Source organism: Lampetra planeri, chromosome 11 (assembly GCF_965212315.1).
Source record: "Lampetra planeri chromosome 11, kcLamPlan1.2.h2, whole genome shotgun sequence".
NCBI lineage: Eukaryota > Metazoa > Chordata > Hyperoartia > Petromyzontiformes > Petromyzontidae > Lampetra > Lampetra planeri.
Window position 1 is genome coordinate 7149813 of NC_136117.1, and position 9402 is coordinate 7159214.

The 9402-nt window shown below is 44.0% G+C and overlaps 1 long non-coding RNA gene across 1 annotated transcript; it reads right to left on the reverse strand.

The window, feature by feature from the left end:
- Window positions 1-4280: 4280 nt before the first annotated feature.
- LOC144721243 (uncharacterized) lies at window positions 4281-6673 on the reverse strand. The gene is made up of 2 exons (XR_013585868.1): window positions 5949-6673; window positions 4281-5212 (listed from the first exon to the last, which is right to left on the reverse strand). It is a non-coding gene; the product is annotated as an uncharacterized LOC144721243 (long non-coding RNA).
- Between the last annotated feature and the right edge of the window lie 2729 nt (window positions 6674-9402).

A 9402-nucleotide genomic window follows, 5' to 3' on the forward strand; every position in this document is an offset into this window, starting at 1 on the left:
TTTGGGGGGGGGGGGCAGAGCTTTATGACGTCATATTTGAGGGGGGGGGGGGGTCTGAATTTTTGTGACGCCGTGTGACGAACGGGGGGGGGGGGGGTCAAAAATCATCCAAAATCGCGTGACGTCATTTATGGACGGCCCCTAACCCAGAAGCAAACCCGGTCCAGAGTGATCACGCTTAAACAAATTCCACTTTACATTGGTCTAGAAAACCAAAAGGATGATGGACTCAACATTTGTATTTCATTGATGAAGATGCAGGAAGGAGTTCTGCTTTCACAAGTAGTTTATTTGAACTCAGAACGCTCCACAGGAGCGCACGATGTGTCCTGTGTTGCAATCCAGTGGATCGCCAGTTCGATTTTCCGACGCGGCAGATGAAACAATGCACGCTTCTTGAACCGCCTCGCAGGATCACGAGGCACACAACGCAGGCTGTGGGTTGACAGGCCTCTTCTGGTGGGATGACGTCTGGTCAGCATGGGAGATGAGCCCAAATGACCTCTAGAATGGGCTCTCTCCTAGAGGCCCTTCCAATCGCGGTGGCGCTAAGCGACCAATTTCTGGGCGACTGGACATCTGCGGAAAAGAGCTTAATAACTCATCGGATTCCTCCTCCAGTGTCAATATTCAGAGTCTGCGGGATGCGCATTTACACGTTAACCCCTCCAGCCCTCCCTCCTCCCAGCTGCTGGAGCAAGCGCCGAGAGGTCAAGGGTCAACTTAAGGGTCGTGCAAATGTCATCACTTAACCCTTCTAGTGCCAACTTAATATCTACAGCCCTCACTTAGCCGGATTGTTGGTGCAAGTGTTGTTAGCGAGCGCCTATTGATACACAATGGTACGCACGTGAAGAGGCGATGGGGATACGTGTACGCACTGCCCTGTTTTTGACACCAGAATCCGTCGACTGGAGGAATTTCAACAAGTTATGAAGCTCTTATTCACAAACGTCCAGTGTGGGCGAGTAAGCAATACATAAATAAGTCTAGCGTGTATTAAAACGTGTACAGTACTTCAATAAAGAATGTGATTGAACAAACGCACACTTACGACTATCTGCAGCAGCTTAAGTCGTGTCCTACGAAATTTCAAACATATTACTCTTATGTTTTTTCGGTAAAGTCACGTAGGTAAAAAAAATAAAAAAAATCATTTATCATTTTAATTTTAATTAAAATTATACTAGTTTTAAAATAATAAAAATTACATAATAAATGAAAATAAATCATTTATTATTATTTTATTTTTATAATTTTTTACCCACGTGACTTTACCAAAAAAACCTCAGAGTATGAATCCTTGCAGTCACGAAAGCTTCAAATCTAGAATTCAAACATATTGTCGAACCATTCGTCCGTATTTCCTAGATTGGCTTCGAGTCACGAGATGTAGAATCCATTCAGAAACCTCGAGAGCAGTGGACCCTGTGTCGCAGAAGCGATTTTTCAGTATTTCTGAAAAAAAATTAGTATCATTGACACGTATCCATAAACTTTATGGGATCGCCATGACATTAACACCAACATATTAACATCAAATTCGATCTTCTTGGTTCTTTCAGTAAAGTCACGTAGAATGGAAATAATAAAATAATAAAAATAAAACATAATAAAATAATATAATAATTCTCACGACGTTTCGGCCACAACACAAGCAGCCGTCCTCAGGTGAAGAACAGGTCTGTCAGAAAGACAGCGTCAGAAAGACAGCGTCTGAATGACGGCTGCTTGCGTTGTGGCCGAAACGTCGTGAGAATTATATTATTATGTTTTATTTTTATTATTTCCCTTCTACGTGACTTTACCGAAAGAACCAAGAAGATGAATCCCTGCAGTCACGAAAGCTTTAAATCGAAATCAAATTCGACGTGATCGGTTTAGCGCGCAGTAATTGGTGACCAGGCTGATAACATCAGCTCACTACGATGTAATCACGGCCAACTGTCTGGATTCGAACACAGCAACCCAGCGAATCCACCCCAGCAGCCACCTCGGATCAAAGTCCATTTAGATTACCCACGAACTTTATTGTGCGACATTAATAAAAGTTTGTTTTCAGACCCGCGTTGTAATGACGATGCGCCCCCGCGTGGTGTAAAAGTGAAGTATTTACTACAAGGCCACCTGATTGTGCGAGCCTGCCCTCTGCTGGCAACAATTATCATACAACAGGTCCCCAATTCTAGATTTGAAGCTTTCGTGATTGCAAGGATTCATATTCTTAGGTTTTTTTCGGTAAAGTCACGTATAAAATTAATAAAAGTAAAAAAAAATTGTGATTTTTATTTTACTTTCATTAATTTTATTTTTTTTACCTACGTGACTTTACCGAAAAACCCTAAGAATATGAATAGGGGTCCCCAACCCACGGACCGGTCCGTAGCCTGTTAGGAGGAACCGGGCCGCACAGCAGCAGCAGGAGGTGAGCGGTGAGTCCGCGCGTGGACCGCCCCCATTAGTTTATTATTCACCACTTCCATCCACGTCTCAGTCACAGTGTTGCTGAGCCCACAAGCTGCTAACCCAGAGCCAAAATTAGTATAAAAAAAAACAAACGTCGCTGGAGAACTTCTTTGAAAAGGAGGAAAGACCCCAAAAAAAATTGTCTTCCACGAAACCGGTCCCTGGTGCCAAAAAGGTTGGTGACAGCTGTCCTGCAACACGACTGTGGAGAGAATCAGCGCGTGCTGGATGCATCAACAGTGGTATACCCTGTACAACGAATATTAACTGTGAACTATTTGGCTATTCCACCATTGGAACCTCATTTGCCAGTAGAAAAATATGATAATTCTTTTTTTACCCTTTTAATCTGGCAACAAAACTGACACCTTTTTTTACGAGGAGTCATGTTTGCGCCTTTTGGCGTCATCTGGTCCAACACCAGGGTGAGACTAGGCTCTAAGGAAAGCTGTCTCGGGTGTGGACCAATCAACTTCAAGGACAGTGCATACATTATCAGAGCTGTTTTTTGTTTGCATTATGACTGCAGGTATTGTGGTCTATGCAAAGATGACTCCTTGTAAAAAAGGTGTCAGTTTTGTTGCCAGATATTTGGCTATTCTCACGCAATAGGTGATACAGGCTGCTTGGGTAAAACGATTTGCCGACGTCGGGTTTCACGAAAGCCACGTGGTCCTGACGGTGTGAATTGTCTGCAGGCAATTATAGGTTGGATCTTTGTACAATTGTATTGGCTGGATCAAATTATTGATCCGAGTTCGAGCTTTTATAGGAATGCAACTGAAAATAAGTAATTGTACTCAGTGTTAAATTAAGCCAGGTAACTGAAAGGCAATTGTTCAGAGTAACGATCAAAAACTAGTTGGTATGTAAGTGTACTACAATAAACATGCAAACCACATGAGCTTAGCTTGTGGAGATTGTAAAATTCTAAGAGGCTGTGGTTGAAGTAACATTGTGCAAACTCGACTTGCGAACGAGACTACAGCAGTTTAAAACGGGCAAAGTTGCTTCAATCCATTCGTATAAATGGTTTCAACCAGTTAATACAAAATGTCGCGGGCATTACCAAATCGCCACGGTGATGTTGACTACCTCGCCTAGTATACAGGTTGTTTCGATCCCAACCACTGTATATTTGGAGTTTTCGCGTTACCCCAGTGGTTGCGTGGATTTTTCTCTGGGTCCTCCCAGATGATTCCGCCGTTTAGAAACATTCGTTGAGTGTTTGGTTGCTATAAATTTCCACAAGCGACTTCGTCGTTCCAAACAAAAATCTATACAGCTCAGTGGGCCATAACTGGTAAATTAAGTTTAGGTTTGAAATTTTCAGACGTCCGGGCACCACGATGAGGCAACACCCGCAAATTGCCTCAAGTGGGAAGCCCAGCAGCAGAGCCGTGGTGAGCAAGAAATTGCAGTTGGCATCTTTACCTTCTATGGTCTAATTCCATCCCAAAGATGCAGAGCTATTAAGCCCCAAAGGTACACCATAGATTTACAGCCGGCAAAACACGTGGCCAGATCCGTCAAAAACGATCAGCTGCTTTCCCTCATTTCGTTGCGCCAAATTCAACTTCCTGTGGTTGTCATAAAGATGCCCTCAATTCTTTCGGCAGGTAAGTCATCCCGAAGCAGTCTCCTGGAAGCATCAACCCATTCTCTATTCAGAAGGAAAATTATTTGGACATCCATGCATATAGTCACATCAGTCACATAACATGCATCCCATGATGAGTGTATTAATCTTTTAGACAAGACACCGGTCATCGTGCCAATAGGGCCCACAGACAGAACATCCCCATCAACGCCGGTTCATTTCAGTGTTATTTTTTTATTACAAAATTCACAAGAAAAATGTTAAATACAATTCACATGTACAGTTTATTATAAATACAGCAAGTGCAAACCAACTGCGGGATGCTCCACAAGTTGCAAAATAAATTATAGGACTTTCAATATGCATTTTACAGAATTTACACTCCTCAATTTAGTTCACACATTGATAAAAAGTTAACTTGGATAATTTATCCATCAGCCTTTCTTCAAAGGGAACTTTTTTGGTAACTCAAGTGCAATTCCATCCAGTTAGGCTGCTATAAATCTGTTACAAGGCAGTGCCAATGAAAGTTAACATTTTTGCAAATTTCCACACCAGCACACCAACAGCGTTGTCAGCAAGGCAATTATTCGCAAGATATTTCCCTCCGCAGACGAGGTCAACAGGTGTTTCTCCACATGGCGCAAATACATTTCCAAAGCTTTTGCTCCTCGGTTTTGAAATTCACGTTCTAACCCAGTCACTAATAATTCACTTTAAAATTACCAAAACCATATTCCTGTCACGGCAACGGTAAAAAAGGTCAGAACCAGAGGTCGCCTTCATAGATTTGCACCAGGGACACGTTCTTTTGATACACACCTCACAGCTGCATCTGACAAAATATGAAAAAAGTGACAACATTCATATCTTTGTGCAGCCCTGAGACGACCATGCTGCCACACTTGACAACCTGTTTTTCATCTTGCGTGGACACCCAGGACTCCCAACCCAGGCCACCCCTCAGGAATTGTGAGCAGAGCGACATCACAGCCACAACAGCACTGGCTCGGAACCAGCCTCATACTCCAGTTATCTTCATACACATTCTCCATCTTACACCTCGTGCCACGTGGCATCCACTTCAAAGCACAGATGCCGCAGCAAAGTGTGGACGTCGGTACCCTTCACGTTCACCACGTGCCCCTGCGGTGGGTAGAGACGTGTACACACACGTGGTTAGCTCGACTTGAGATGATGACGCGGCGGACAAGCTGTGTCTCTCATGAGTGTGCATCAGAACGAGCAAAAGCTATCACGGTGAATCAGATCAGGTGCAGATCTTATAAGTGCTATGGCATCATTTGCACACTCGTTAAAACAACCATGGGGACACAAATCACGATAAGGTCACCGTCTATGAACTATCGGGTTTGCATCTCTAGGTAAACACAATTGCCGGCCCTGCCCCATAACATATGCCAACTCGGTAGCATTTCAACATTCCCATGCTTTTAGGTGAGTAATGGCAGTGTTCTGCGCACTGCTATGAGCACGGAGCATTGATAAATACCAATTAAGGAACGGCTAATCTAGCCGTGACCTTCGTCGAACTGACATTGGTGAAATTATAATTTTTTTCCCCTATAACTATAACCTTGCCGGTATACTTGAAACCAAAAACCACGACCAAATCCAGAAGGTGAACTTGTGCAGAATTTCATTTCATAGGTCAATGAAATCTATCTACGGTGTTGATTTTGCTCGACAAATATTTACAAATTCACTCAGGGGCAGGCCACGTGGCATAGATTCCTACCCCTCCCTCCGGTGGGACATCTCGCACGCCAACAATTTAACACTGTACGAGATGCAACAGGCATATTATGTTACCAATTGGACTGGGCATGAACAGTCTAGGGTTTTACAAACGAAAACTCACCCATCCAATGGTTGTTTTCTGTCCAAGGCTTCTCCATTATGGCCTTGTGGCTAAAGGGGTGGTGAGAAAACGGCAAAAAACGCACACACTTAAACTATACACTTATGTTCAGTAGTTACGCAATCAGATCCACGCTTAAGAAACGAGAAATTGCTCACTGTAAGGGTAGATTTTCTTTTCAAATGCATATAACGAAATTGCAGCTGCAATCAGTAATCTTGTGGAAGATCACCGATTGTAAAGTGGAGTATTACTTGTGAAGTGAATGTTATACTCCAGGACAATCATGCACAACAAAAGCCATTAACAGCATGGTCAACATTTTACGATTACTTCCCTGAAAAAGAAATGGGTTTGTCAAACCCAGCAGCCAACTGCATAAACTTGCGTTCAGTCGAGCAGAATCCCCAAAGAAATATCTACAATAGCCCAACTGCAGGGAAATAAAACGTGTCACAGGGGGGGGGGGGGGGGTTCAATGTTAACTTCACACAATTCCTTGCGACTGTAAAGCCGCAGGAATTGGTGAAGCCAATTCCAACGAAAATTGGCAAATTTGTGGCAGAAAATGTGGAGGCAACGAGAGCGACTTTGTACAGACACGTGGGTTAAAAAAACCCCAATTTGTGTCTTACTCAGAAATGTTTCTTGCGCATTGGAACTGCTGGGAAGAGGGTCCCCCCCCCCCCACCACATTTTATTTTTATTATTTTCCTTCTACGCGACTTTACCTAAAGAACCAAGAAGATAGTTCAGAGGGGTCAAGACGACGGCGGGTGCAGTCAGAGTGGAGCGATTGTTGTCAGCTTTGGAAGCAACAAGTCCTCAGGAAGATTTATGTTAAGATTCATCATCATCCCACACCCGCCTCAATGACAAACAACTCAGATCCATGGGCCAATCTCAAAGAGGGGGGACATTTCCATGAATGTTGAGCTTTTCTGTTTTGCAGTACCCGAAAAATGTAAAAAACCCTACACACACTAGCTTACGTATGTGCTAATCAGATAAATATTAATTCATCAAGATCCAGTGATGGGGGGGAACTGGACACCACGGCAAACGCACGCGAGAAAAGAGTAATCTCCAACAATCACACACATTTCTAACTAATCCTTTAGGGTGGGGTTATGGGCAATGCGCCAGCAATCGAATACTGTAAGACGTTCCCTTCACACACCACCTTAACTTAGTAACCAAGAGCCCTTACAAAAACACAAACTCAACAAATTAAATATCGATATTGCTACGCAACGTAAGAGAGATACATTGATATCGTAATACCAGCGAAAGATGGATATGCCCCATCACCACCACCAAGAAGTTCACTGCGCAGACGCTCCAACACGTGTCCCCGTAACGCGAACAGCCGAACACAAAGAACGCGGCTCGAACCGCGAAACAAAACGCATTGCACGGACGGCGATGAAATAACCGCGTCCGCTGCAAGGGCCACTCTCCATCGCGCAGTAAAATCGGAACTTTTGGCCACGGCAACAGGGCCGATGGCTTCGGATTGCGAAGCGCAAACGAGGAGCCGAGCCGCACACACCGACACCACTCACCTTGGGCTGCTCGGAAAGAAGGTCCGCGTCATCGCGCGCCGACCAATAAGGGCTCGGGCAAGCTGGTCACGTGGGTCGCGCCAGGGGGTGGGGGCATTGTGTTTTTTGTCTCCCCTCCCCCACTTTTAAACAATTGACGCCCATAAATAATGATTTTTACTTTTTGGTTGAATAATTATTACCAACGACTATATACGTAATCATTGTTTGGTAATAGTAACAGGGTGGTGATGTCGTGGGGATTTTTTTTAACGCGATAATAATAATGACAATCTAAACAAAGAAAGGATTTAATTAATTCCAATTGGTTGCCCAATTGGAATGAGGGCGTAGACCCGGCAATAGGAATGTGGAATTTCCACCACTCACCTCAGGGCCGTGAATCATTTGAGCGGGAGACTGATGACTGCATATCTGCAGGTTGCAAGATTGACTGAGTCTCAAGACTTATTTTCAGGAGGTTCCTGCCAAAACGTGTTTTGGCACATTTCTAAAAAAGTATTCTCTGTGCGTGAGTGTGTGTGAGAGGGAGAGGAAATTACACTCAAAACCTTGCACAGACATTCCCGTAACCGATTTGCTGTACTGCCGCCTGTAGGCAATTTCGCTGTCGAAGCAATTGCGTGTTTCAAGTTGCGTGATGATGGCTCCCATCTCTGCGTGACCCACCAACTCTCTCAAAGTCCCAGGTTTATAATGTCTCGTGTAATGCTGGAAGCCGACAACTTTAACTGATGACACCTGTGTCACACTCATGACCATGTATCACCCAGAATGCACCTTGTCTCGTCAGATCTCAGAAGCTAAGCAGGATTTTTGAGTATGGATAATGTTTGGATGGGCAGGGCAACCAAAAGCCTTTGTGTTGTACTGTACTATGCTCCCAAGGCTAGGCTCCCCTTCACCAACCCGCACTGACCATCGTGGAGAGGTATGGTCAAATAACCCCCAACGAATCCACAGCATGGGGACGTCTCCATCCACGCCACATGAATGTGTAATTTCCACCACTGGCTAACAGCTGCAAAAGAACATTGTATTTATTGCACAATGGGCCATACTAGCAGCGACATTCCAGTGGCAGAGAGGTACTGTACTAATAATCATGGGGAAGTGTATGATTTAATTCCCAGGGTTGCTCAAACAATGTACTTAAACATGTCTTCAGAAATGTAGGGTTCATTCACACACAGAGCGAATCTCACACGGGACACAGCATTCTACGTTCCACACAAATATAGCGTGGTACACAGGGTGCATTTACTACACAGGCAATCACATCTATTGTGCGGTTTGGAGATGTTTTTTTTTGTGCGCTATCCCTGAATACGGCAGCCACAGAATTGCATTCTGGCTTCATTATGTTAACAATGAGCGCGTGAGATGCTCCACAACGGCTCGCATTGTCCGGGCCAAAGCATGACCACGACTGGATAAGCTGCCAAGACTTGTGATTAGCACCATATAATCATGGGATTTAATATTTAATGTTTGGGATTTTTTTTTCCTACATTGTATCCCGATTGCACTTTCGGTGTCACGTGATGCGTCGAAGAAAAAAATTGCATCTCTCACTTAGCAGCGTGACCCCTTGTGGGCGAGAACGGCTCGTGAAAGCAGATGTTAAAGAAGCAGATTTTAAATCCCTTCACAGTAGGGAGCATCACTGTTCCACTTGCCACCAAGAATAATGTTTGTCGCATGACACGGATATGTTTTTTTATATTCTCAGAGCCGGAATTCATCCACATGAATGGCAGAACCAAATGTAATGTGATGAGGTTTTTTTGAGCAATCATTGGTGATTGGACGAAGACCATCAACTCAATGAATGTGATAACTCTGTTTCTTGACAGGCAAGCAGCCTGGATTCGAACCTAGCATCTCAG